Source organism: Harpegnathos saltator, unplaced genomic scaffold (assembly GCF_003227715.2).
Source record: "Harpegnathos saltator strain DR-91 unplaced genomic scaffold, Hsal_v8.6 scaffold83, whole genome shotgun sequence".
Taxonomy (NCBI): Eukaryota; Metazoa; Arthropoda; class Insecta; order Hymenoptera; family Formicidae; genus Harpegnathos; species Harpegnathos saltator.
Window position 1 is genome coordinate 1,010,020 of NW_020230682.1, and position 26,863 is coordinate 1,036,882.

Here is a 26,863-nt window from a genome sequence, read left to right on the forward strand (position 1 = left end):
CTCAAGACATCTTTTGCAGCGTGTGCAAACGGGAACGCGCATTCATCATCGGCGGGAGCGGCGCGAGAGACGCATCGATGCGCTTTAAAGCCCGCTATGAATTTCCGAAAGCACCGCGTCTGTCATCGAGAACCGAGCCGAGAGAACGCGAATTGACTTTTGCCGCCGCCGACGACGATTCGCTCCTTCCCCCTCCTCCTCCTCCTCGCGTCCTTGTGAGACGTGAAGCTGAAAACTAGCACGTGCGCGCCGCTTTGAAGCGCAAGACACACACATCGCACGGCGGTCGACTGCAACGCGCGATGAATTGTGCGATTAAGTGTCCCGGTTACACTTTCGAGAGACTTTTTGCAAGGAAACATTTTAGAGACACGTTAAATTATATTTCACTGGAAATATTTCCCGTCGCTAGCTGCAACCGTCTCCCGCTTTCCTGGTGTGATTAGTGAATTCCGCGAATAAAAAATGTTCGTCTCTCGAAACAATCCGTTCATCGAGGCATTTTTTCACTACTTCGTATATTTTGAAGAGCCAGCCACCGTTGATCGAAATAAGTGATAATCTGAAGAGGCACAGTCTGATGAATGCGCGGCGTCTGGCAAGACTCGCCATTGAAGCCGCAACAAAAGCGCAACAAAACCTTACTTTCGTGGATGTTGCGTTTTGGACTCGATGTCGACGCTTGGCCTGGATCTAACCTCGATTTTTTACATTTAGAATTATCGTAGAAGAGTTCCATTTTTCATCGCCGGTTACAATTTGACGCAAAAATTGCTATTCGTGACGAGAAAGCAGTGAAGGGCGAACGGTTAAACGATTTTGAATAGCCAGTTCCGACAATTCATGTGGAACCCATTTATCTTCTTTTTTAATCTTCCCCATTGCGTATAAACGGTTCAGAAACGATCAGAAACGGTTGATTTACCAACATTTGGTGCTTCAGCCGATTCTTGAAGCACATGAGCTGAATTTTCATCCAACAGTGCCTGCAATTCAGCATCACTTCGGGATTTTTTGGTTGACCTGACCGTTCTTTGTCTTTCACATCAAAGTCGCCATTTTTGAATCGTCGAAAGCAATACTCGCACGTTTCAACTGATGGTGCAGACCTCGAATAAGTTTCTGAGATGAATCGGCAGCCAAGTTTTTTTCCAATGAATGGCAATAAAGTAATAAATGACGAAAATGCTCTTTATCGCGTTCCATCTTCAATCGCACTAAAAAGTGTGGTTATGTTTGTGAACGCACATGACAAATTATTCGTCGAAATGTTCAAGCTTTGAAATGATGTCTCAATCTTCAAAATATCTCTAGTCAACTATAGCGAGCGTTTAAAATTACCGAAACGCCTAATATTTCTCGGACGCGCGAGTCCGCGCAAAAGATAATTCGCAGGAGGAGGAGGGGGGGTCACAGGCTGGAGATTCTGTGATCGCGACTTCTTGTTCTTCTTCTTCACGCGGTTGAGAACCAACTCTCGGGTAAACGCGCGTAACCGGCTCGCGTATTTTATTCACGTCGTCCTGCGCGCGTAATCGAATTATTCGGGTGTTTTGCCTCGCGTGAAATTTGCGATAACCACGAGTGCACTTGAGAGAGCAAATAAGATGCGCGCCGAGGAGGCGTAGTCCGATCTTAATGAGGCCACTTTATGCAGCATGCAAATGAGGCGGAGCCTGTTCTACTAAAATTTCCCTCAGCCTCCTTCTATCCTTTCGCGCGCGTTACGCGAATGTAAATATGTAACGATACTTTCTTCCCCGTTTTACACATTCTCGCGCGCCTCTCCCTCCCTTTTTTCTAACTATTAAAAGATGGAAAACGCGTCGCCGAACGCGTAATATCGAGCGATCGTGTGACGAAGCATTCGGACACACATTGCCAAGCGAGCCGAATCGAACGTCCATGATGATTTCCCGGACCGTTCGATCCGACAAAGTTCGATTCGATTTGACAAATACGCATGATATATTATCGACATCACGTCGAAGTGCTGCACCCCGTCGGTGGAAAGTCTGGAGTGACTACTGAATTTTTATTCCGAACAGCGCGATCCGCTGTGGTCGCTTCAGCTAGACTCTGATCTACTCTGATCTCAGCGGGTCTTGCATCTTGTTGGGTCAGAACGGATAGATGTAATCAGGATCAGTAAGAAGCAAGCATCACTGTCGACTGATTATTGATAACCCAGCCGAGGTACGGTTCTGCATGATACCTTACGGAGATCGCGCTGAAATGCTAAAGACATCAAATCGCTCGTCTATTTCCGCGCGATCTCCGCCTGAATCAGTCCGACGTGATTCCGACCGGATTCTTCATCGACTCAGCTCGACGAGGCGTGCAGTTTATTGTGTGCTCCCGACTAGAAATTTTGATCAGGTTCACCTAACATTGATAAGGACTTAATAGGGTGAATGAAAGGTAATCCTGAGTAAGTCAGTTCTTATAATGTTCTAACGACAAATGAGTATAAGGAAGACCTTTATAAGGTTATAATGATTAGATCCACATCAGGAGCTTAATGTACCAACCTAGTGTATGATATAATATGGTTCAGTTAATCAGGTCCTTGTCCGGATCTTATTCATTGTACCTAATGTGATTTGCATGATCAAGTTTTAACAAAACAATTTTTGAGTATCATTTCCAAATATAAAGATGTTTGCATTGAAAAAACACTTCAGATCACTTGAATATATTTGTAAAATGCTGTAGAAACTATCCCATTTTTAGCAGTCAATAAATAGTTGTAAAATTAACGTGACATGCAACTTTTCTCTTTAACATTACTTTATGTCTTGTGATACTTAATGATCTTATGATATTCATTTTATGTTTCTTTTCCGAAACATTTTACAAGTATGCTCAAGCGATCTAAAATATTATTTCATGCAAATATCTTTTTATTTGGAAATGACATGAAAGAATTTTCAGCGTGTCATTTCTTATTTCTAATGTCATCATCCAATATAGCCGTGGCGAGTAATCAGCAGCCATAATTTGAAAGAAAAAAAAACGTAATAAGGATTCCATAAGGTAACTCAATAAGGATCTGACTATAAATCCTCACTAAGGTCCTGATATCCACGCTGCGTTACATGACTTACTAGGACTCGATAATTTTACCTTATTGAGACCTGATGTCGAACTGAGGTTAACCTGATGAGGACCATGGGATAAATTTCTAGTCGGGCTGCTTCTCGCCCGCGACTTATGCGACTTGCGAGACGATTCACTTGCAGAGTGACGACTCACTCGCATCTACCGTTGATACACGTCCCCCCCCTTCTCTCTATGTGTGTAATCTTGGCCTACATTCAAATTCGACGTTCCAGAACGGATCTGATGTCCCGCGGGGGAGCAGCGAGCTGGGGTGGAACGGCGGCTAATGGCATGCGGCGATAATCCGTGCGCCATTGCCCGCCACGGTCTGTAAGTTCGTTCTCACTTTTGCGGAAAGCCACGCGGAATCTTCGCATCACGCGCGAACAAATCCGCAGCCGTGAGGACACATTGGGGGTGATTTATTTTATTTACGTTGAAGACGAGAAATTTCAGCGCAAGATATGTCGGATTTCGCGAGCGCGTCACAGGCGAGATATGTCTTCTTCGTCCGCGGCTAAGCTGCGCCGTAAAAAAAGAAAAAGGGGAAAAAGAGAAACGAGAAGAGGGAGAGGAGGAGGAAAATCTCATGTAACTCGCGAGGCGCGAAATATGACGTTTCATTCGCGCGAATGCGCGTTGAACGAGGATTCGTAGAGTGCGGCAGAGCGAGGCGTGTCGCGGTGCGCGCACACGCGCGCGACTCCTGCGGAGTAATAGACAGGATATTCGCAGTTATATGCAATCGCGAGACTACCGAGACGAAATACGATATTTTATTCGACGACTCGCGTGCTCCCGCGCAGACGTCGACTCGCGGCCTCGCGCGTTCATCGAGGCGCAATCCTGTCCTCCGACAGGATCCCGCGAGAGGATTTTCTTTGTCGAGCCTGAGACTCTTTACGAGACGGCTCGGAGGAGCCGAAGCTCTCGTGGGCTATTAGAATTGTGCTTATCTCGGACCCGCAAAATTGGGTTACCCAAATGGCCATTTTCCAAACGGAATTCCCCGCCGCCATATACATCTCGCGCGATTTGCTGAATCGACTTGGTAAACAAGCTATTTTTCCTCGGCATCGGGAGAATAGCGCGGTGCTTTGTTGTTTTTTTTTTTTTTTTTTGTTGTTTCTTCGCTTCCACCATTTTTCCTTTTTTTTTACCCCGCGTTTACCGCCGGCACATACGGCAACCGGCCGATGAGAGAAAGAGAGAGAGAGAGAGAGAGAGGGCGAGAGCGGGGAAAATGGCGACGACGGTAATTACTTTCGCAGCGCGCGATACGGCAGCGACACGACGATAACAAATTCTCACCATCAGCTGACACGACTCGCTCATGTAGCCGTTTAGATGCAGTTCGCGCCGCCCGGCGAAATGGGGCTGCGTTTTCTGGTCGATCGGCTACCTGGACGAGCACGTGTCCGGCGTGTGTGTGAACGTCGACGAGAACGTCGATTAGAAAACCGGGCTGAATTTATTCACCGAGGAGGCACGAGAACGTCGAAACTGTCGATGAGGGTCTCGCGATTAATGAAATTGCGATACGCGAGCGCGAGCTTAAAGCGATTTGATCTTTTTCGCTGGCTCAGCGTGCACGTTAAATAGTTTCTCGTAAAACCGTTATCGAGCCACTCTCCCTCTCTCTCTCTCTCTCTCTCTCTCTCTCTCCTCCGCCAGCCTCGGTTTGAACAACACGCGCGATATATAATTTCCAATCGCGCGTTTGTGCGCGCGAAAATAAAACGGCGGATTCCTTTCGACCCGGCAGAGCTCTCGAATCCCCGATTAAAACAGCAGAGTACGAGAGAGCGAGAGAGAGAGAGGGGGGCAGAGTCAGCGAAATTAAAAAGCCTCGACGCGATGAAAAAACTAAGTAATTGCGAATACCAATCTCCCGCGCGGCTGTTTCGTCGCATACTGTAAAGTCGAAATCGAATTACCGCCGGCCTATGAAACAATTCGAGAGATCAGAGCTGCGTCGCGTCCGCGAAGAATAAAGGCGCGAATCGAGAGGCTCGCTGCGGTTAATTCGCAAAACCCGCCGGAAATTCGGAACGCAGCCCGCCGTGATGAGCGGCACGCGCTTGGCCGCGAGCGCTTTTCGCCGCGTGTTTCAGCTTTAATTGCGCCCGGAAAACCTACCTTTCACGGCCACTCGCGCGCGCTCTCCACCGGGTTATCTCGACGCGACAGCGTTTCAGGACTGCGCCGGCGATCGCGTTAACGTGGGTGGGAAAAAGGAGAAAGAAGAAACCGGCTCGTCGCGAGCCTTTAATGAGAGTCTGCACGTAAGAGCGGTTTTGGCAAAATTCTTAACTTATCCTTTCCGCGCTCACATGCGTCCTGTCGCGTGCACAACAGACGGTGCACGCTGCTCTGAGATTGAAAGTCGAAAAAGCATTGCGGTGATAAATATGTGGTAGTGTGCAAAAATTCACGCTGAGCATATTTCGGTCATAAATTACAAGACAATTTGCAGCATTTCGCTTATAAAATATATATTCAACCCTTTTATGCGCGTTTTTTTTTTTTCTAGTGAATATAATTTTGTGAAACTCGTTACTCGGAAATTTTTTAGATTCGACTGATTTTGAAAATTCCGTCCGCCGTATTGAATTTTGTATTTTTCACACCGGATTTGTATTTAGCGACCCCAAGAAATCCTCAGATAATGATTTTGAAGTATACGTTATTATCTAAAATTTCCTGTAAACAAATTTATTCTTTAAAAACGACAGTTTTGTGTTCAATGTATGCTTATTAATAACAAATTACTTATTTGAAATGACTCTAAAAGTCATCTATAAAGTAAGACGTATTAGTTAGAGGAACATTTTAGCAGTCCAACAGTACCAAGTATGCTAAAGAAACACGTAAAGAATTTAAATTATTTTATTAGAAAATTATTATTTATTGGAAATTATTTAAAAAATTATTGAAAAAATCATTGGGAAAACAAGCTTGATGGATGATATAGGTGGTACTCTGGGAGGACCACTATGCAGCAAAGTAAAGAATGCAGCAGTAAAGAATTAATAAAGGAACTAGCGTGTGCGATCGACGTAACAGCGAATCAATGGCCACGCGTATAATTTCATTCCTTGCATAAACAATACACTCACTGAGCAGCAATAATTTTTGTGATTGAAACATGAGCGGGAGTTGACAAGACATGCCGGATCAATGAGAACCGGCGCTCTTACGTCCAGACTCTTATCAGAGTATCTCCAGCTGCGACGAAGAGGCGAGAGGCGAAGCGCAAATGAGGCGAGTCTCGCTTTCCCGGAGGAGGAGGACGAGCGCTCGTGAGAGAGGAAAGCAGACGAGAAATTTGCCTTGGGGATTACTCGATCGCGTGAAGGAAACGTCAGCGCGAGTTACGCTTTGCACAGCGCGGCCGGAAGCGTGTTTCCAATTTACCTGGTCGCACAATGCCCCCTCGCTTCCCGCGAGGCGAAATCCTCGGACAATAACCGGCCATTCCGTTCGATACGTAACTCCACGCGCGCCGTCATGAATCCCCGGCTACAAAGACGCCATCATGGCGGCGTGAGAGCCGTCGAATAAAAATAGAGCCATTCGCGAAATGGTCCGCGGTACATCGGGATTATACCGGGTGGCTGCCAAAGTCCGACGGGAAGTCCCCAGGTCGAGCGGTTTCACGGCAGCGAGTGCGTGCAGGTACGCGCTCCAGGTATCCAGCAAGGATAACAACGGCGACTTACTCGGTGGCGCGAGTAAATCGCTCCGAGCGAAATTGTTCGGTGCACTTTTCTACCGCAGAATTCGCGGCGAATCCTGCCCGGGAGCCCGATATACTCCCGAAGCCCGGGCTCGGCGTCTCGCATCCTCTCGCGCTCTCCGCTGACGTAGAAAATACGATTTGCGCGGATGTTTGCCGTGATAGAGTAAGAAAGCATGCGGGGTTCATTTTCCATTTGATACTCGCGCAGTCGAGTGTCTCCTGCTCGTCCTCCTCCTGCGTCGCGAATATTCCCCGGCGGCAAATTTCTGCGTCGCGCCATTTCCGCGCGCCGATTACGTTACCGTTGTAGCGTTATATCCGGGACGCGATTCGAGGCGCCTTCGCTCTTGGATGAAATCGACGGGAATCCGCGGCGATCGACGGCGGAGAATCTTGCCGTCCCTCTCGCCCCTCTTGCGCGTTCGACTTTCTATTCACGGTGTGCGTCAAAGCTTCCCGACTTTACAATTCGCTGATCGAGTGGTGACAAAGGCTTTAGGTTCCTTGACAATAATAATAATAATCTTTATTCACGGAAAATGTTCCTTAGCGTGCCTGTCAGAAAAGTTATTGTCGCATTTGATGGGCGGAGCAAAGAGAGAAAGCGAAAAAGAAATTGAACGGTAATGTACAAAAGGTCGAGTTATCGCTGGCAACGGAGAATGCTCGAAAGCGGATGGTGCCCGGGAAAGGAAATCCACAGAAGCCGAGAATAAATTCGCTGTCATACATCATCCGTTGAAACCGGAATTTATGCCGCGCACCGTCCGATATTGTTCTGTATGGAAGACAGAGAGAGAGAGAGAGAGAGCACTATTTTAATGGTGCTCTTTCTCTCTCTCTCTCTCTCTCTCTCTCTCTCTCTCTCTCTCTCTCTCTCTCTCTCTCTCTCTACTGATCTCTCGATCTGTCGACTTTTATCGATATCGTGTCGATGTAAATAGCTGATGAGTTCATATCGATTTGATATCCAGTTGGTACCCAGTTCAAGTCGAGTCGATGATCAAGTGTGATGCAAGCTGGATCGCCGACATCGTCGAAGTAAATGTTCCAACAGCCGAACATTTAACGGCGTCACGCCACGACTGATTTTATAAAGACAGATGAAATTTGATGATGTTAATATACAATTAATTGGAAGCTGAAATGTTAAAATTTATTATCGGGAAGTGAGAGAGAGAGAGAGAGAGAGAGAGAGAGAGAGAGAGAGAGAGAGAGAGAGAGAGAGAGAGAGAGAGAGAGAGAGAGAGAGAGAGAGAGAGAGAGAGAAAGCTATAAAACTTTCAAAATTAATTTGGAAATCATTAAAATTTCAAAGAGCACGGATGCACCAATAGCCGAAAATTGTTCCGACCGCTAAACTGCGTCGACCCAATATCCGGACATAATTATTATGCAAACTAAATCTTCAGTTTTGAATTTCCTTTTTATTTGACCATTTGAAATTATCCCGTATTAATCATCGTCTTGTTTATAACCATTTTATAAACCGTGTCTCGCATAAGCCGACAATTATATACTTTATTTTAAATTATAGACCGTTTTGTTGAGTTTCTTAATTTCTTCCGCGCCTTTTACTTTTTTATCAATTACTTCTAATTTCTTCTCTGCTGCTTGTTTTTTTCTCTTCCCCGATGATTATTTTCTCATCTTTATAACCAATTTCCGGAAGTTGAAAATATCTAAGATTTCCGCGAAAAACCCTTCATCTTTCCCTTCATCTTAAAGATGAACGGTTGGTCTGAAGCACCCTCTATAAATAGAAGCTTATGTAATAAAGGTTATGATGATGGCAACATCCAGGCAGAAATCGCGCTGATAGTCTGTCTCATGCGAGAGTTTTTCTCTCTGTCACTCTCTTGGCTTTTGCTTTTCTGCCAAGATCCTAACCTTAATATCTTGCAGACCCCCCAAAATTGATCATATGTTTCGACCAAACTCTTTGTCAACCTGCTCGAATGCGCTATAGACGTGACGTAATTTCGCGTCCCGCTGCGTGTTTACAATAAAGGTCATAGCGCGGCAAGTGGGTCACGATCGTCGTCCCCCTCGTCGACTACTAGAATAATTTTCTATGGTGGCGTGCGATGGAAATGACATTCGATTACAAGTTTTTGCACCCTGCCGTCGTCGTTAGAACGTCGAGAAGAGTTTAACTTTGACGACCGTTTAACTCGGCCAACAACATTTCCGCGATTAATATCCCGTTTGTCGCGTTTTGTCCAGGGAGATCCTCCGGCCGGCGGCGAGAGTTTGATCTCACTCCTCGCTCTAATCGCTCTCGTCTGCTCCATCGCAAGAGGGCGAGGGACGAAGGGGGGAAATCATAAATATATCTCTTATATTCTTGCTTAATCGAATTTTCGCGCACTGCGAGGAAGCTCGAAGCTCGAAGGAGTAAAATTAGATTTTTAACTTGCACTTTAATTTCAACGCTCAACTCTCTCTTTTCCTCTCAAAAGAGACAGAGAGAGAGGAACGGAGGGCGGGGGGGCAGGGAGATCGTCTGTTATCGTGGAAAATTTATGGAATAAATGATACACATAGAAACGAACGAAATGAAGAAATGAACGGCCGTACCGGTCATTTCGAGCGCGCAGTTGAATACTAATTTCCCGGCGTGGATTAAATTCAGATTTATCTCCGAATCAGATATACTGGTTTGCCGCTGAAGCGCGCGCGATGCAAGGAGCGCGCCTGTTAAGTCAATACGTGCGTTGCTGACGCGCGCGTTGCAATCAATTCTTCGGCGCGAGCACGACGAGCGAGAAAGCACCCTCGAAATCTCGGCCGAGTAATTAACGTTCGAAAGAACAATCGTGCAAGAGTGCTCGGGAGAAATCACAATAGCCCCTAAATACCTTCGATTCTTCGACGAGCGGGGGCCGACTGTAGCAGAATGAGTCGCGGAAGTAGCGTAAACAGGGATAACACGCGAAAGATAACAACAGGAGATAATGAGCGCGATACGCGCGCCCGAGTGACACAGAGGATGAGAGGGAGAGAAGAGAGCGGAGGCTCTCGCAGATCGATCGAGAGTGAGGCTGAACAGCAGAACGAGCGAGATACGTCGGTTCGCTAAAATCAAGCGTCGAAATTCGGCGCGATTCGCATCGATCCGCTCGTTTCCTCTTCCAGGCGATCCAGGCGAGCTCCACAGGTCGCCGAGCGGATTAGTGGCCGCGTCTCGTAAGCGAAACGACACGAGAGCTACTTCGCCGACGGGAGTCGAAGTCGCGGCCTGAAATTGGCAGGTTGGCTCTTCTCTCTCTCTCTCCCGGTTTTTACGCTCCGTGTCTCCGATGCGACGGCTCGAAGATGCATGCGGATAGGCTCCGCGGGCTCGTCGTAACCGAATAAGCTTAATACGACTTGGCGAGTGCGTTGAATGTTTGAGGCCGCGAGTCTCTCGCAGCTCGGAGCAGCGCCGAGCTAAGCTGGAAATGCAATCTCGATCGGGAAGTCGAGGGGAAGAGCCGCGGTTAAAGATTTAGATTTTCGGCGAGGCTCCATCTGCCGAACGGCGCGAGGGGACGCAAGCGTGTTTGTGGGAAGCCTTTATCATCTTTTTCTGCCGATTAATTCTGACAACTTTCGTCTAAAACATTTTTTTCTAAAAGGCTTAGTTTCCGAGATATTTCGTCGGTACCTTTTATATATCCTGCTTTTATATCTGCTTGTTTTTTCGCGAGGAAAAAGCGTTGTCGCGTTATCGTTATCGTCGGCCGCTCGATCGCGCGTAAATCACAAAATGCGTCGAAGCTACAAAATGTGTAAATTATGCGGCTATCAATCGCGTACGGTATCAGCGCGATCTTAATTTAACGTCGCGTCGCACCGCCCGTGAAAGCACGCCGCGGCGGGAACGAACTCTCGTGAGTCGGTAAAGAATTCGGTATAAAAATAGTACCGGGACGGCAAAATATTTCGAAAATTAGAATTTAGAAAAATTCATCTGAGAAAACAAAATATTTCTCAGACAAAAATTGTATGGTTTCAAGGGGGGCGCAAAACAACTGTATCATTTTTTTTCCAGTTTCCAGAGAGGCACCGCTTTCGACATATTCACTGATCATTATTTTTCTCAAACGAAAACCTCAATTTCTTATTACTTTTATCATCTTTTTCCGTCGATTAATTCTGACAACTTTCGTCTGAAACATTTTTTTCTAAAAAGCTTAGTTTCCGAGATATTTCGCCGGTACCTTTTATACACCCTGTATATCTGCTTATTTTTTCGCGAGGAGGAAGCTTTCCTTTGACGAAAGCTCACAAGTAAACCTCGGGGAACGTCAGACGCTGATTTGTTTCCAATTTTTTATAGTTATTTTTAATGACAAAATATAAAGAAATCTGTTATCATTTTTAGCTTAAATTAATTTTTTCAATTTTTTAGAAATTTCTGAGGTTTTTTGTTCATTCTTTTTTTGTTCACTTCTTGTTCATTTTTTATCAGATTTTGACGTTAAAATGAGCTTGTTTGCTGGATAGTGAGCCGAAAGATTACCCAATGTCGAATGTAGCGTAAAACTGAACACTTTTCCGACAATGACGTCAGCCATATTAAATCCGCCATTTTTTATTTTACAAAATGATTCTGATTCATAATCGGCGACATGTGTGTGCAAGTTTCAACAACAAATCAGATATATATATTTTTAAGAAATATTATTTTAAGTATGTATAAAATAGTGTACTTGTGCAAAACTTGAAAAATTTCGAAAAAATTGAAAAAATTAATTTAAGCTAAAAATGATAACAGATTTCTTCATAGTTTGACATAAAAAATAACTATAAAAAATTGGGAACAAATCGGCGTCTGACGTTCCCCGAGGTTTACCTGTCAGTAGAGATGATCGTCCGGCTGGAGTCGGGCCGACCGCGCGGGTGCTAATTAAAGATCGTGCAGTCCGCGGTGTCGGCTGACACACGGGACCTAAGAAGAGCCGAAGGTGGAGAATGTTTAACCGCGCCCGGCCGGGAGGACTCACGTGCTGGATTACGGTAATATCGATCGCGTCGGCACAAAGCGCGAGCTATACTACTGCCGCGAGCGGCTGCTCTTTGACGCGGTGCACAGAGAAGCGAGAGAGAGAAAGAGAAAGACTTCAATTTTCCAGCGAGCCACCGCTAATACGCGTGTTGTTGTTACCGCTTTGCCCCCCTTCCCCCCTCATCACCCCGCGCCAACCACCCCCGATAATCGTGGCTTGCGCATTGTGCATTACGGCGAGTGTTTAATTCGTTGCTAATTCGCTCTCATTCTCCGGCGCGGCGGTCATTTCTCTCTCGCTCGTACACAATCTTCTTCTCTTCCTCTGCCGCCTCCTCGCCCTCTCCACCCTTTTTCCCCCTCTCTCACGAGTTCTTCCGCCGCTCGACGGGCGATTTTTTCGAGCTCACCGCGCGAGCAACCTTCTTCTCTCCGCTTGGCGCTCGCCATCGGCCGCGGCACTTTTACCCTTTTACCTTCTAATTGGCTCGCCGACGAAGACGGCTGACTCGCGGCGCGCCACTCGACACGCAAAACGCGAGGGGTGCGTCACCCTCATCCCCTTGTCACGCCTTGTCGAGGATGCGCCGGATATCGTCCCCGTGTTTCCCGCTCATCGATATATGTCTCGTTAAATCAGATAGCGATTCGCACGCAACACGTTCCCCCCCCCCCTCTCTCCCTCCCCATGAGGAAACGCGACGTGACGGATCGCCCCGGGGGCGAGGGGTTGCAACGCAACTCTCGGCCGAAGGCGTTTCGTCGCGGGGCGGGGGTGGACGGACAGACACGTTTCGTCAACGACGAGAGAGAATGCGCGCGCGATTGATACTCGCCGCCGCGCCGTCACAGCCGATTTAATATCGCGAGAGCTGCCGGCTTTCCCGAGCTGGCCCCTCGCCGGCGATTTGTCCGGAAAAGGGGCAGAGATATTTTTCAAGCGCCAGCGCCGATCCGCAATAGCTGCGGTGGTGAGCTTTTAACCCTCCGCGCGGCGAAACTTTGGCGAGATTTCCGGCTAAAAGCGTATCTATCCCGCCGCTGTCCGTCGGAGTCGTAATCTTTTAAGATGGCCGCCCCGTAAGTCCATTTTCTTGGGAATCTTAAGTTGTAACGGTGTGTGGAAGGGAACGCGATTTACTCGCATGTGTGCAATTTGGAAAATGGTCGATTGCACTAGAAAAAATGTATTGTTGCGTGAAACAAAATTTTGTTGCAACATCAAAATAATTTGGTTAAAATATGCCCGACAAAACTGTTTAGTTCCTGTAAACAAATATTATGTTTGATTACGGTTTGTTCGTATAACGTAATACTTTTGTTATAGCAACCAAAAAGCTTTAACTATATGAATTTTGTTAAAATTACTATAATTTTTTCTTAATATATAAAATCTAAATTTTAGTGCACAGAAAGACGAAATAGTATCCATTGGGCATTATTTCAATTTATGTAAAATAATATTTCGTTATTATGTAATTTTTATGGATAAAATAACTAAAATGCTTAATTTTTATATATAAAGTCTAAGAACAAAATCATTTGGTCCAGAGAACAAAGCAGAAAAATATATTTAGTTGAGGCAACTAAATATTTTGTTATATAAAATAAGATATTTGGTTGTTATTAAAAAATGCTTTAACTAAACAGTTTTGTTAGAGATACAAAATTTTTTTTTGGAGTCGAGAGATGACTGAAGCTGAGAGACTTGTGGAAACGTCATAAAAATATTACGAGATCGTTGACCAGCTAGCTTTCGAGAAGCTAGCTTTTTGCTAAACTTTCGAGTATTTTTCAGCAACGTTAACACAGTCACGCAGGCAACGCGAGAGACATTCTCTCCCGCCATGGGGAAATATTTTTAATGAAAACGGTGGGATCAGTGTACTTGAAATTTTCACAGTGTATTCATTAATGTTCAAGGTACAAAATAAATTTGTTATTATCTGTATGGAAAATACATACGAAACTTTAAAGGCGTTTATACGGAAACACCATTTTCTCTTATTCAAACTGTCGACACGATTACGCTAAAACTACTGAATATCGAATAACTTGAAATTTTTACACATTATATAGTAGACGTGTAGTTTTCGCCTCTTACCTCGAACACAGTTATATTATTATTTTTTTTTTAACGATTACATCCATTTCTTTAATGATTACAAGTTGAGAAAAGTTTCATTTTCGATACTTTTTTCTTTGTACAATCATTATTTTTCCAAACTTGGCTTCACTGCCTTCATTTTGATACGGGCTATATAATGACAACCGTATATTTTCAAAATCTTTCTCAGTTTTTGGTCTTAGAGTAGTGAGAGAGGCCCGGAATTACGTCGACAGCAAATATGGAGCTCGCAAACGGATGACTTTGATGACGAATGAATGACGAATAACTTCATTTTTATCTATAATTACAAATTGGATCGGTTCTTGTGATTCAATAAAATTTATTTTATACTTTGAACACATTAATGAATATACCGTGAAAATTTCAAGTTCACTGATTACTCACCGTTCCTGTTGGAAAAATTCGTAAAAATAGCCTTGAAAACGGCTTTCCGCATGTAATTCCCTTCTTGAAGCGGCAGGCTCGCCGTCATGGATCGGCGAATTAACGATCGACGGCCTCTTCAGCGGCGCCGCCGCCGCCGCCGCCGCCGCCGCCACCGGTTGTTGGCCTCGTGAGAAATATCGCGCGAAATGCCGCGTGCCGCGGCGGTGGAATCTCGCGAGATGTCCGAGCGAAATTCCGGCTTAATGAAGGTGTGTGTACCGCGGCATGAAATTATTCCGCAGTGAGTTGTTAATCGAATCAACGTGCCGGGCGCGCGAGCCCGAGTTCACGGAGGTGAGGTGCGACGGTGGTCCCCGACGTTCCCCGCTCTCGCGAACGACTCGGTCGGAACACGTCGGTCGAAAGCCTGAAATCACCACTGAATTCTCATCAGAGCGCCTCCTTCCCAACGAGTCTCCTCGTGATCTGCCGTTGTCGCGTCGAACGTGCAAAAACTAATAGATACACGCCGAGGAATAACGGCACTCCGCGTCGACTCCCGCGTAATATCTCGCAGACATCGCGATGAAATCCTAGAAATGTCAGGTCGCCGACCTTCCCGCAGGATTTCGCCATGGATTCCGACATGATCCCGACCGGATTCTTCGCCGACTTGCGAACCCCCGGCTAGACTCCCGAGAGAATCGCCGGCATTTTTTCACACGATTTCATCGAGCGTCGGAAGGGTGCATTTCCCCCTCTCCCTCCCCTCTCCGCGCACGCCTCCGGGTTTCGCTAGCGAGCCTCGTGCATTGTCGCTCATGTCATGTGGTACTACTCCACTGCGCGAGATCGCCAGCACAATGGGATGTTTTGTCGCTCGGATTTACTTGTACTTGCGCGGCGCGTTCGCTCTGGCTTCTCTTTCTCTCTCCCTCCCTCCCTCTCTCGCGTGTGCAATTAATCCTGGTGAACGTAAATCAAGAAGTTGGCGTGCAGTCGCGCGACCGCGAGGCAGCACACAACCGTTGACGGTTATAAAAGGCACGTCGGAACGAACGCACGCCGTTCAGCGGATGCGCTGACAATTAATTGCGAAAATTTGCGCGCTCGCGAGCGGCAAAAAATGCGAAATGCGATAGAGACGTCGGAAAGGGACGCGCGGTGGAACGAGAAGAATCGTCTCATTGTCGCCGTAAGTTTCCTCCATTTTCCTCGGCGATGACAGAACGCCTGTTTCTCCTTCGTCAGGATGTACCGGGTGGGTGCAAGAATTTGTTCGGAGACGTTTGATTCTACGGAATTCTACGGAAAAGCATGTTTCATCGAGAGAGGACATTTTCTGACGACTGAAAAAGCCAAATTCCGTCTGAGTCGAGCAGAAGTCTTGACGACTTGGACCGAATTCTAGCCAAACACTTTTCTCCGTTTCTACCGAGTGTATACAGGGTGTATAAAAAATACACCCTGATGACGAAATATCTCGAAAATTAAACATTTTAGAAAAAAACTTCTTTCAGACGGAAGTTGTCAAAATTAATTGGTAGAAATAGATGATATAATAAAAAATTGGAGTTTTCATTTGAGAAAAGTAATGATCGGTGAGTATCTCGAAGGTGACGCCATCTGTAAATAAAATGACACAGTTGTCTCATGTCCCCTTTGAAACCGTACAACTTTCGTCCGAAACATTTTTTTCCAAAATGTTTAACTTTAGACATCTTGTCGTCCCGGTACTTTTTATACACCCTATACAACCGCCATTGTTTTCTACCCCGTCTTTGGCACATCATACGACCTAATACTCTCAAACTCCGCCGTGAAACAGGCTCGCGCGATGCCTCTGAGAAACTCGTCGAAACTTTCGCGCTCAGCCGGCATTTTATCCGCGCGAGCGATCTTCGTGCGATCTTCGGCGGCAACGGTGTGTTTGATTAAAACCGAATCAACGGGAAAGATCAACGGGAGCGCGCGTGTGCGGCTGCTCTTAATTATCCACGTTTCCCCGCGGGGGAAACTGTTTCCGCGGGGACGCGAGTTATCTAGACCGGAAGTCGAGCACGCGCTCGCTCGCAGAATACTTTAAAAGTACAGCCCTCCGGGCATCCGACTCTCGCTTTGTGGCGAATTCTAATAAAGCCGCGGATGATGTTGCCTCTGCGCGTGCTCGGGCCGCGTGATCTCTCTCGCTAAAAAATGGATTGTCCGTCCGTTCGCGAGTGCGTGCACGCACGGGGATCCGACTGCTGCCGATGAAAAGTTCCGAGTCGTTCACCGATCTGTCGTGACACGGCGGGGGGTGGGGTGGGGGGATAAATGTTTGCTTGAGTGAAACAATTACCTGGTTAAATACGAACGATTCGGAAATTTCCATGGAAAATATCGGGATTCTGGTTGAATTAATCCCGGCGATTTGGATCATTCAAATTGAATCCCGATAACTCGAATGGGAATTTCCGAATTTCGTTCATCGCTTGGTCAGATTATTTTACCTCACATTCCACCTCGTGCAAGAACGAAAATGTTGTCACGCGTCGTCGACGCAAAAATGAAATATAAAAGTGTCTCGTTTCTGTTAAATGGAGCGGTTCGAAAAATCGCCACGACCGATATCACGACTCGATCGTCGACTCGCAAACCCGCGGAGACGCGGCCAATGTAGGAAAACGTTGCAGTCGACAAAATGCGAGATCAGCTGAAATAGAGTAAATTACAGTTGATGGCCGCGCGAGGCGACGGCGACGTCGCGGAATCGCGGCAAGAAATCCTGGTGAAAGATTCGCTTTGACGAAAACTCGTCGGGTGATTCCGAAGTTTCGGAGAGAGAGAGAGAGAGAGAGAGAGAGAGAGAGAGAGAGAGAGAGAGAAAGAGGACCTCGTGCTCGCTCGGCGAAGGTTCCGCCACTTCCCGTCGGATCAAATATTATATTAGGTCTAGCAGTTAATTCTTTCCGATGTTTACATCCAGCTCAGAGCAAGATTTGAAATGGAAATATTCTTCCGCTCTTCCGCGGCTTTAAAGCGTTGGCATTTAGTTTTAACGCATGGTTTGATGCACTAACCTCACAATTAAGTAAAATCACCGGTAACAACGAAGAATATCTCATCGATTGAGATTGAGAAAATTGTCGACGCGATCGGAAAGAATTAATTACCAACTTTTATATGTATGTGTGTGTGTGTGTGTGTACGGCTATATAAACGGCGCGCAAATTTACCGCCGGCCGGGCTCGGCAAGTTTAACGGGCTCCGTAATGTGAAACACGGGTAAATTCATGTTTTCGTGGAAACTGCGTCTCGCTGCTAATGTCGCGGATATGGAAATGTTATTGCGCGCGCGACGAGGGTGCATCTCGTGGCGGGCCTCGAGCTGCGCGATACCGTATCAGACCTCGTCGGCCTTGAATATGCACGCCGAATAATCGCCGCTGTCCGCGCGCGTTCTCCTCCGATAAGAGAAAATGCAAAAACGCGCTCTGCGTGGAATTGCGGATGGAATCCGGCGCACGCGAGCGACGATTTCCCGCGGGATTCTTCAGTCGCGCGTTTAACGCGCGATCTGTCATCGTCCCGGAACTTACCGTTCCTCCGAACTGCACCATCGGTCAAAAGTTTGAAATTGGCTGCTAATTTCTCGCAAGAACGAATCTTCTCGTTCAAGCCACGACGTAGCATTTTTTTTCACCTAGCAACGTTTGAAATTTGCTAATAGGGGAAGGTTGCCTATATATTGGACCAGTTTTCAATGTCTTTTTATAATTTGATAAAAAATTAATCTTTAATCTGTGTGTAACATTCTGTGAAATTTTGTGAAATTTTTTGCACATTTTCTATTGGATACGGTCTTTTTTATAACCTCTGCAAATGTTGCAATTTTGGCAACTAATTGCTTAAACTGTACCGTGCAGTAAATTGTACCAAGTTTTCCTTATCGTACCGTTGTGATTTATTTAAAAGCTACGAGGAGATAAAAATAAAATACAAACAATTTAAATAAATACGTGTTCAATTGAAATTTGAGATTGTATGACAAACTAGAAAATACTTTTTAATTAAAAAATAAACATCAAAATTACATGAATAAAATATTTCTGTTTTTAGAAATTTGACTAAAAGATTAATTGAAAGTTACAGCTTGTGTGGAAAACTAAGAAAAGTATTTTTTAATTATAAAAACAAACATTAAAATAATTATTAAAATTGAATCTGTTTTTATGTGAAGTTTGTTTTGAATGAAAGTTGACTTTTTATATTCTTCCTTTGACTAGAAACTGCAGAATTTATCCACACCTCGAGATTAAAATTGCGAAATTAGAATATTTTCGCTATTAGAAACTTTATTGAGAAATCAACAACCATTAAAGAAAAATTTATTTTTCATTTAGAACCAAAAATAAATATAGGTAATACAAAAGAAAAAGAAAATAAACATTCACTTCCCTTTATCAACTTCGACGACGGATGAATCTCGCGTAATATACAAATGGCGCTAGGCCTTCGGATTCTGCGAGATACGAAAGATGGTGCAATTTAGGAGCCGGTAGAGATTCAGCAACTTTCCCCTATCGAGCGGATTGCAGCGTCCGACCATTGAAAATGAAAACGCGAATCTAGTCGATGGCGCGTGGGGACCGAAGGGAACGTTCGATCTTCGATCGATCGCGAGGACGGATGCGAAGAAGAAGCCATCATGATACTCGCTTGAAAATGTATTTGGAACATCGCGACGATTGTCCATATCGGTGAACCCGGATCGCCTGGGAGGTAATTGCGCGCGTGCATGGCCGAAGATCATTCGCCATTCCGACTAATTGGCGAGGTGAGTCACGCGTCTCGATTGTACACACGTAGGACAGTTTGAGGACGTGACTGACGCTAGATTTTCCGGAGGGGGGAAGGGGGGACACGCGATGATTACATCGCACGGCTAGCGTGCATTGCGCATGCGGCGCATGCAAGCCGCATTCAGCCAAATTCTACGTCCATCGAAAGCTGATACCTGTGTGTCTCTCTCGGCCTCTCTTCGCACTCACCGAATAGCCCGGGACTCAAGACCAGCCGCGCTCAGCCAGCCAGATCTGGAACAGAAGAAGAACATAACTTGGTCGGTCGGAGCCGCGCGAGAAGTCGCACGTACGCGAGGCAGCAAACTCACCAAGTCTTCGCGATCGCGGGCTATTCGAATCGCGTCGCCTCGTTCGTTTTCGGCTCCAAGGCTTCGAAAGAGAGACGCCTGATTGCTCGGCGAGTGATTCTACCTTCGAGCCGACGCCGCTCGATCCGGACCGGAAGCTCCGCATCCGCCGCAGCCGCGTCCCGCCGAACTGCATCTGCCGAGCGGCGATGAGCGCCCTTCGGTCTGCAAGGAGAAATGATTTTGCCAATTGGTCGCAAGTGCGTGACGAGGCGAAAATTCCACGAAGTAAAAAACGAAGTAAAAAGAAGTCCGGCGCGGGAGAAACGCGTCTGGTCGGTCTCGAAAGAATTTCCCGCTGCGAGTCGGAAGTTCCGCTTCGAGATGTCGGCGTCAGAATTCAGTCGGCGGGCTTGTCCAGATTTCCGGGCTCGACCCGGACGGCATTTTCATACTTTCAATCGAAATTTCTCCGTCGCCCATATTTCACCAAAAAACTCGTTCGTTCGACCAAACATTTTTCTCCGCGCGCATCCATCAAGTGACACGCGCGATCGATCGAGCGCGTTTTTAAAGTACCCCGGAAGCTTCCCTTCCGTCGAAGCGATCAATAAACGGACGAAAAATCAAGGCGGCGGAATCGCGAGAAAAGATCGCGGAGAAAGGAGGTTGGCGTATTAATTTCGCTATTAATAACGCTTGTTTCCTGAAGGTTGGCGCAAAAGGAAAGCTTCCGACGCGGGCGCCTCGTAAAGATGCGCTCGATGCGAGCCGTCATTTGACGGATGCGTCTTTCTATCACGACGATGAAGCATTTTTCCTCCGGATTTCCTCCGTCATCACTGCCGCGATCTCCGATTCACTCGGGCCGAGTAAGCGCCTCGTCACACGGTGACTAATTAACTAAACGATCTCTCGTTCCGCCCTCCTAACGACGTCGCACTGCGGACGCGGCTGAGGAGGACGCAGTTCCGAGACCGGCTCGGGGATGACTTCGGGCTTCCCTCCTTAACTCTTTGAGCCGGGAAACGAGATATCGTCGCCCGGGATTACGACTCGGATTACGAGACGAAGAATTAGTCCGCTCACGTATCCGCATGCACTTGTTCGGTCGCGCGCCGAGTTGCCGAAATTACACGCTGGGATCGGCTTCGAGCTCCGTTCGAGCCAGCGAGCGGAACTTGCTGAGCGGTCGAGTGCGCTTGCGAAATTTTCCCCGCGACCTTCTCGTGGCGCAAAGATCTCGTCGCCCGCGCTAAAAATTCCCCGCGAGGCGCTGAACCCCTCCCCTCTCTCTCTCTCTCTCTCTCTCTCTCTCTCTCTCTCTCTCTCTCTTTCTCTTCAGATATTGGTCGCGAGGACGTATGAAAGGATGTTCCTCGTGAGGTGAGAAATATTAAAACACCATGGGGCCTTGGAGAGTTCAGATATTCCAACTCTCTGTTAAAGAAATATTGAATCACTGTATTTCTTTTCTTCTCCTTCCTGGGAAGAACTCGTATTCGTTTTCACTCGCCGCAAGAAATGTAAATTTAACGTAAATCACTTGTTTTACTGTTTAGCGCTCGAGGAAGCATTGCGCCGGAGCGCCTAATAAATGCTACTTTCCTTCCCCCTCCTCTATCTCTCTCTCTCTCTCTCTCTCTCGAGCAGATGCTACCGGTCAGAATATTAAAGCAGGAGAGAAGTGATTAACTGCCTCGACTTTATACATTTTCCCACCGTGGCAGCTAACAGAGTTACGAACGTTTTATGTCCTCTCCGGCTCTCTCTCTCTCTCTCTCTCTCTCTCGTCTCCAGCACATTATTTCGCAGCTGGTGCGCGGCGGCCTGCACTAAGAGAGAAGTTTGCACAAGCGCGGCCCATATTATTCTAATATCGAGGAGAGACTCGCATGATCTCTCAAAAGAGACCTCGCTTGTCCACTCGCGAGAATGCCCGCGATCGCCAGCGCCATCTATTCACGCGACTGCAAATAAGCACGGACCAAACCGTCCGCGCATTCGCGGAGAATCCGCTTCCGCGCTCGGAGAAGAGATCCCTTCTCCCGTGGGAGAGGAGGCGCTTTTTGCTCGCCGAATATTTCATTAACATGCAGTTGGCGATCCTCGGCAAAAAGATCTCGGCGAGGCAGACGCGAACGAATTGAAACACCCGGGGATTGATCTCTCCTTTGCGTCTTTCTCCAGAGAGCTCACGCACGAAAAAGAGAGAGAGAGAGCGCGACTCGATAAAATATTAATCCCAATACGGATCAAGGTAGGACGCCGCAGGGTGAGCGTCGACTTAAATTTTTCACGACACACGAAACCGTTACTCGATAGCCGGGACGTGCACGGGAATCTCTCGTGATGGATTCTCCCGTCTCGAAACTGCCCTTTTATTACGTGTATGCGAAAATTTTAGTCTTTTTTCCAGCTCTTTAGTGTAATTATATGGAATTGAAATGTTTTCCCGCCCCGTTTGCGTTTTTGTAAAGTTGATATGGATCCTTCTGGGGACCATCCATTATGATTCATTGATGCGCATAATCTCAAAAAAGAAAAAGGAAAAGGAAACAGTTGGTACAATGAGCGAGGGAAAACTTTATGCGCGACGCTGCATTCGAGATATGAATTCCAGCGAGGAAAAAATGTTGCTAAAGCGTGCGCGAATCCATTCGTCCTGCTCTTGGGCGAAATATTGTCTCTCATAATATTGCTTCCGTCGCTTTAAACGTTACGATGATTTTGGCGGAACGCCGCAGATGCTCGAGGCCGACAATTTCGGAGTGTTGTTCCAACATGAAAACCCGTCGCGAACGCGACTGGAACTTGCGGAACAGCTCGGAGTTGAGCAAGCTGCATGAAACGGGAAAAAAATTCAGAAGCCCGGAAAACGGGTGCCGCAGAAGAAGAAGACCAAAACTTTCGCGTACACCTAACACTTCCCGCGACTGAATCTGCTTCGGCTCGGGCCTCGCTCCGGGCTGACAATGAAATACCCCCTCCCCTCCCCTCCCTCCTGCGCACACAGTTTGTGTGTATCCTTCAATTACCGGAAGCGGCGTTTGCACCCGGCTCTCTGTCGGTGTCCTCCTCGGGAGATCCTCGCAAGTTTTTTTTAAAAACTCCTGCGGACAAAAGGGAGTGACAGTGGGGGGGGGGGCGAGGTCCTGTGCGAGAGGCACGTCGGGGGAGCGTCCGGGATCCATCTGTCGTCCGGGCTGTATCGACCTTTCGTCAGCAGACCTTCGCGGGATATGAACGGGCTATAAATCCCCCGGCGGAGGGGGGAAGGGGAGGGTGCCGACATAACCCGGTGGCGACGAGCCCGGGTCCTGTGTCCATTCATTACCGCCGTTAATCGAGTCATTCGCGACTCGTTGGCCAGTTGGCTCGGGTCGATGTCCTTTGTCGTCCTGGCGGGACGGGATGATCGCATCGAAGCCGGATATCGGCGGCGCTAAAATGTCGCGATCAGCCGGCAACTTGAACGCAAATATTGACCGCGCGTCGTTGTTTGCAGCGGCTCGTTTTCGCGGCCGGCGCCGCGGTAAACAGCGGCGGAACTTTCGGAGCCGCGGGGCGATGCGAAAATAAATCGACGCCGAAATCTCGCGCCGTCTCGGGGCGCGACCGCGAAGGAGCTCGATCGCGCGTATTTGCGATTCACCCCGCTCGTCCTAATGGAGGGATCTGATAATGAGAGGGCTGATAATTGCGGCGGCGATTAACCCAAAAAACTTGCCCGCGTTCTACGAAAATTGCCTGTAACCGAGGAGAGAAATCCCGACTCCGCCGGACACCTCGCCGCCGCCGGCGAACCGAAGACAAGCGCGAGGTGTGTGCGTGAGCTCGTGATTCGATAATGAGTATTGATCTACGCAGGATTGACGGCTGCTCGAGAGTCTTCTCTCGAGTCGAGCACTTCCTTGCGCCGCGCCGCGCCGCGCCGCGCCAGCGAGGTCGCACACGCGCGCGACGCGTCGACGTCGCGGGGCCATTCGCGTTGAGCTGCGTGCCATCAGCGCGAAATGATTCTCGCGTTCCCCACGAGCTCGACGTTGACACGCACGCACGCGAGCCGCTAATAGAATATTGATTTCGTCGTAACGCGATTAAGCCATCCTCTGTTCGCGACCGGCTCGGCGGCCCGGCTCCGATAATTTTCGTTTACGGCGTGTCTAATCCGGGACTAATACCGTATTTCGCTGGCCGATAATTACGCAGGAGCGACAGCGTTAATTACGCGCGTTTTAGGACCGTCCTCCCCCCCCCTCTCTCTCTCTCTCTCTCTCTCTCTCTCTCTTTCTGTTGGCCGATTGAAAATGAACGCAAATTGCGCTGCTCTCTCTCTCGCGATCGAAACGAACGCCAGGTACCCGCAAATTTTTTTCTTCCGGCTAGGACGAAACAAGTGCACCCTCTCCGTTCCCCTTCCCCTCGGTAAAGGGGTGGTTTTTAAGCGACCGTCTTTATTGGGAAACCGAAGCGCCGTTCCCATTCTCGAGACCTTTCCTTGGATCCTCGCGTATTTCTCTCCCTCTCTCTTTCTCTCTCTCTCTCTCTCTCTCTCTCTCTCTCTCTCTCTCTGTGTGTGTGTGTGTGTGTGTGTGACCAGCCACATCCGCTGTGTAAACGTCACGTCATAACAAATCCTGTTAGTCCACTAAATCCCGAGTATTAATTTCTCCAATGCCTCCGACAGCCGCGTGTACACGCACGCACACACACGCACAAATCTCGCCGAAACTATCGTCGCCCTCTCGCCGACAATCATCGTTTCACAAAGTTAATGAAACACCGCGATTGTACTTCGAGCCTGCTCTCCTTCCTCGTCGGCCATTAGCGACGACGGGGAGGCGAAATTTCCAAAACCGCCAGCGACGACTCTCGCGGCGGGGGGCCGCGCCGGCGGAAAATATCTCCGGAAAATCGCCGAGCGGGAGCATCAGTCGATGGAGAGAGCGACGCGCTCTCCCCCTCTTCCCCGCGTAGCGTCGTTTTTTTTTCCTCGGCACGGCGTTTCGTTATTTGCGCGCCACGCGCGCGAGTCTCTTGGATAAAAAACAAATATTAAAGAACACACGGGACGATACGTCGCGCTTTCTTTCCGACCCAGTTTTCTGAGTTCCTGCCCTCCTCCCCGCCCCCTGTAGATTGTCTCGGCCGAAAAGCGCTCGTTCTTTCTCATTTTCCCGACCCGCGATCGGCGACCGACCGTTCGTCCGACAATGAACTCCCCTGAGCGACGAATCGTCCCCGACGCCTCCCCGCGCCGACAATGCGAATGTTTATACCGGGTGTGCGACAACAAAACGCGCCGTTGGCCGATTGTTTTGCTCACCGCGGTGAGCCGCCGCGGCCTGAATGCGTTGCGGCATTGTCGGTAGTTTCGCATTATGAGGAGGGAGGGACACGAGCGCGTGAAAGATGTCGTCCCCGCCGAGGCAGCCAGCTGCGAAGTTTCCGGGCTAAATCTTTTGTCGCGCCTAAATGGAGGCGAACGCGATAATGACGTCTCGATGATCACGAAACGCGCTGAACCCTCCGTCGCGTCGGTCGCGCTATCTTTCATTCGCAGCGTGTGTGTCGCAAAGACACACCCCGTTTTCCCACAGCGTTCCCGAAACAATTCCTCGTTCATCAGCACTTGCCTGATAGACCGGGCTGATTAACCCGGTGAAACGTCACAAGCAGTACGTTGACGTAGGTCGCGATCACCCGAGTGCTTCTTCGTCCACCCTCGCAGGGTATCGGCTATGGTTTCAGAAAGCTGGTAGCTCTTTCTATATATTTTTTTTTTTTTTTTTTAGTGACATGAACCGTAAATATTCGATAAAAATTTGTGGTAATGTGTAAAACGGCTTTAAACCGCGCAGGATTTTTTTTCAAAGGAAATTAACAACCTTTCGGTATGAGAGGGCTTCTTTTACTTGAGCGTAAATGGTCCAGGACACGGCTGTTTTCACCCATCCTGGTGAAGGGTTTGAGAGTCAATGCGGGGTAGTTTGGGGTAAAATATTTAATGGCTTCGGGAACGTCTCGCCTCGATGACGCTGAAAGTACAGGAGGAGCAAATGGGAGCATCAGGATGGATAAAAGGCCGTATGTACGGCAACGGTGATACATCGTATAGCCTGGCTATCGGATATAAACACTAAAGGAGGGTTGACACTCGTAAAACGGGATTCCCAGGAAGTAAAGCAACGGGGGCGGCTTTGCCGCGCGAGCAGTTCGCGCGGAAAGAGATACGAAAGTGGCGAGCCGGCCGGGATCAACGGGGATGAGAGTTTACGCGCGGAAGGCGTAATGACATGCGTATCCCTTCGGCTTCGTCCTTGTATCCTGCCCAAGATTGCGCCTCAGAAGGGCACGCAAACTCGGCTGAAATGAAGCGCGCCTCGGTGGCGGCGGCGGTGACGGAGGTTTTTTACGCGTCCCGCGTTCCGCGAGATCTCCCCGATGAAACGGGAGAATGGTGAGAGCGGGTTAACTAAACGAAATTAATTACGAGAAGTACGAGCGATCGGTCGCTCCTTGCGTTGATTAATTTACGGCGAGGCGGTGGCGCGCTTCCAAATTCGACCGCGCGATCGACGGGAGGGGGGACGTCGGAAGGACAATGCCGCGCGCGCGCCTCTCTCGTTCCCTCCCTCTCTCTTTCTCTCTCTCTCTCTCTCTCTCTCTCTCTCTCTCCCTCTCCCTCTCGCGCTCCGCGGGAATAAATAAAATCCGAATAATTCACGAGCGGTAAGTTATTCCGCTCGCACGTGGAAAGACGCAAAGCGTCCGCCAGAAGAAAGGAAAACAGAATAGTCGCCGCGGTGCGCGATTTTTCGGCGATAATTCAGCGGTCGAGAGTTTTGGCAAAATGTCTGGTCAAACGAGACAGTTTCCTGCTGAAGCATGACAAATAGCACAGAATCCCGCTCGTGTCCTCGCGAAGGCCAGATAATGCCGGCTGAATTCCGATAACTCCAGTCGAAATCTCTCGCTCGCGTTCGTCCCTCGTCAAAAAATTCTTTCACTCAACCGGTCATTTTTCTCCGAACCGCGCGAATCGTCCCACTGCAATTTCTCGCTGCGATTAGTGTTGTCGCTTCAAGTACGAATTCCGCGATTTCAAGATCTCACATCCTGTCGGCAGCAAAAAGCTGCGTCAGGTTGAAGGACTCGTTTTTTTTCTTTTTTTTACGAGAAACTATTCGATGTCCTCGAAGTCCTCGGGCGGCTTATTACGCGCGATCACGTGAGTTCGCCCGTTAATCCTCCCCTTCCCCCTCGACTCGTCCCCTTGTCGTCATTACGGCGCGATTATGCCTTAATCTGGCCGATTTGCGTCGAGTCGTCGCCCAGGCCAGCGCGACGACGTCGTTAACGTCGGCTTGTTTCAGCCTGCAGTTACACGCC

The 26,863-nt window shown here is 48.0% G+C and overlaps 2 protein-coding genes across 5 annotated transcripts in view; one reads left to right on the forward strand and one right to left on the reverse strand.

Annotated features, from left to right (window-relative positions):
• LOC105184141 (midasin) overlaps nt 1-26,863 on the forward strand; it is a 130,455-nt gene that overhangs the window by 42,237 nt on the left and 61,355 nt on the right. The window lies entirely within an intron of this gene.
• The window catches only part of LOC109503947 (gastrin/cholecystokinin type B receptor), a 73,633-nt gene that overhangs the window by 29,342 nt on the left and 17,428 nt on the right, over nt 1-26,863 (reverse strand). For 3 of the 4 annotated variants that reach the window (XM_019841878.2, XM_025307039.1, XM_025307041.1), the window contains exons 2-3: nt 19,490-19,693; nt 19,368-19,412 (exon numbers count right to left, since the gene is read on the reverse strand). The gene's annotated coding sequence lies outside the window, so the exon portion shown is untranslated. Of the gene's footprint in view, nt 1-19,333; nt 19,413-19,489; nt 19,694-26,863 lie in introns of all 4 variants that reach the window. The other variant, XM_025307040.1, reaches the window with a different exon arrangement.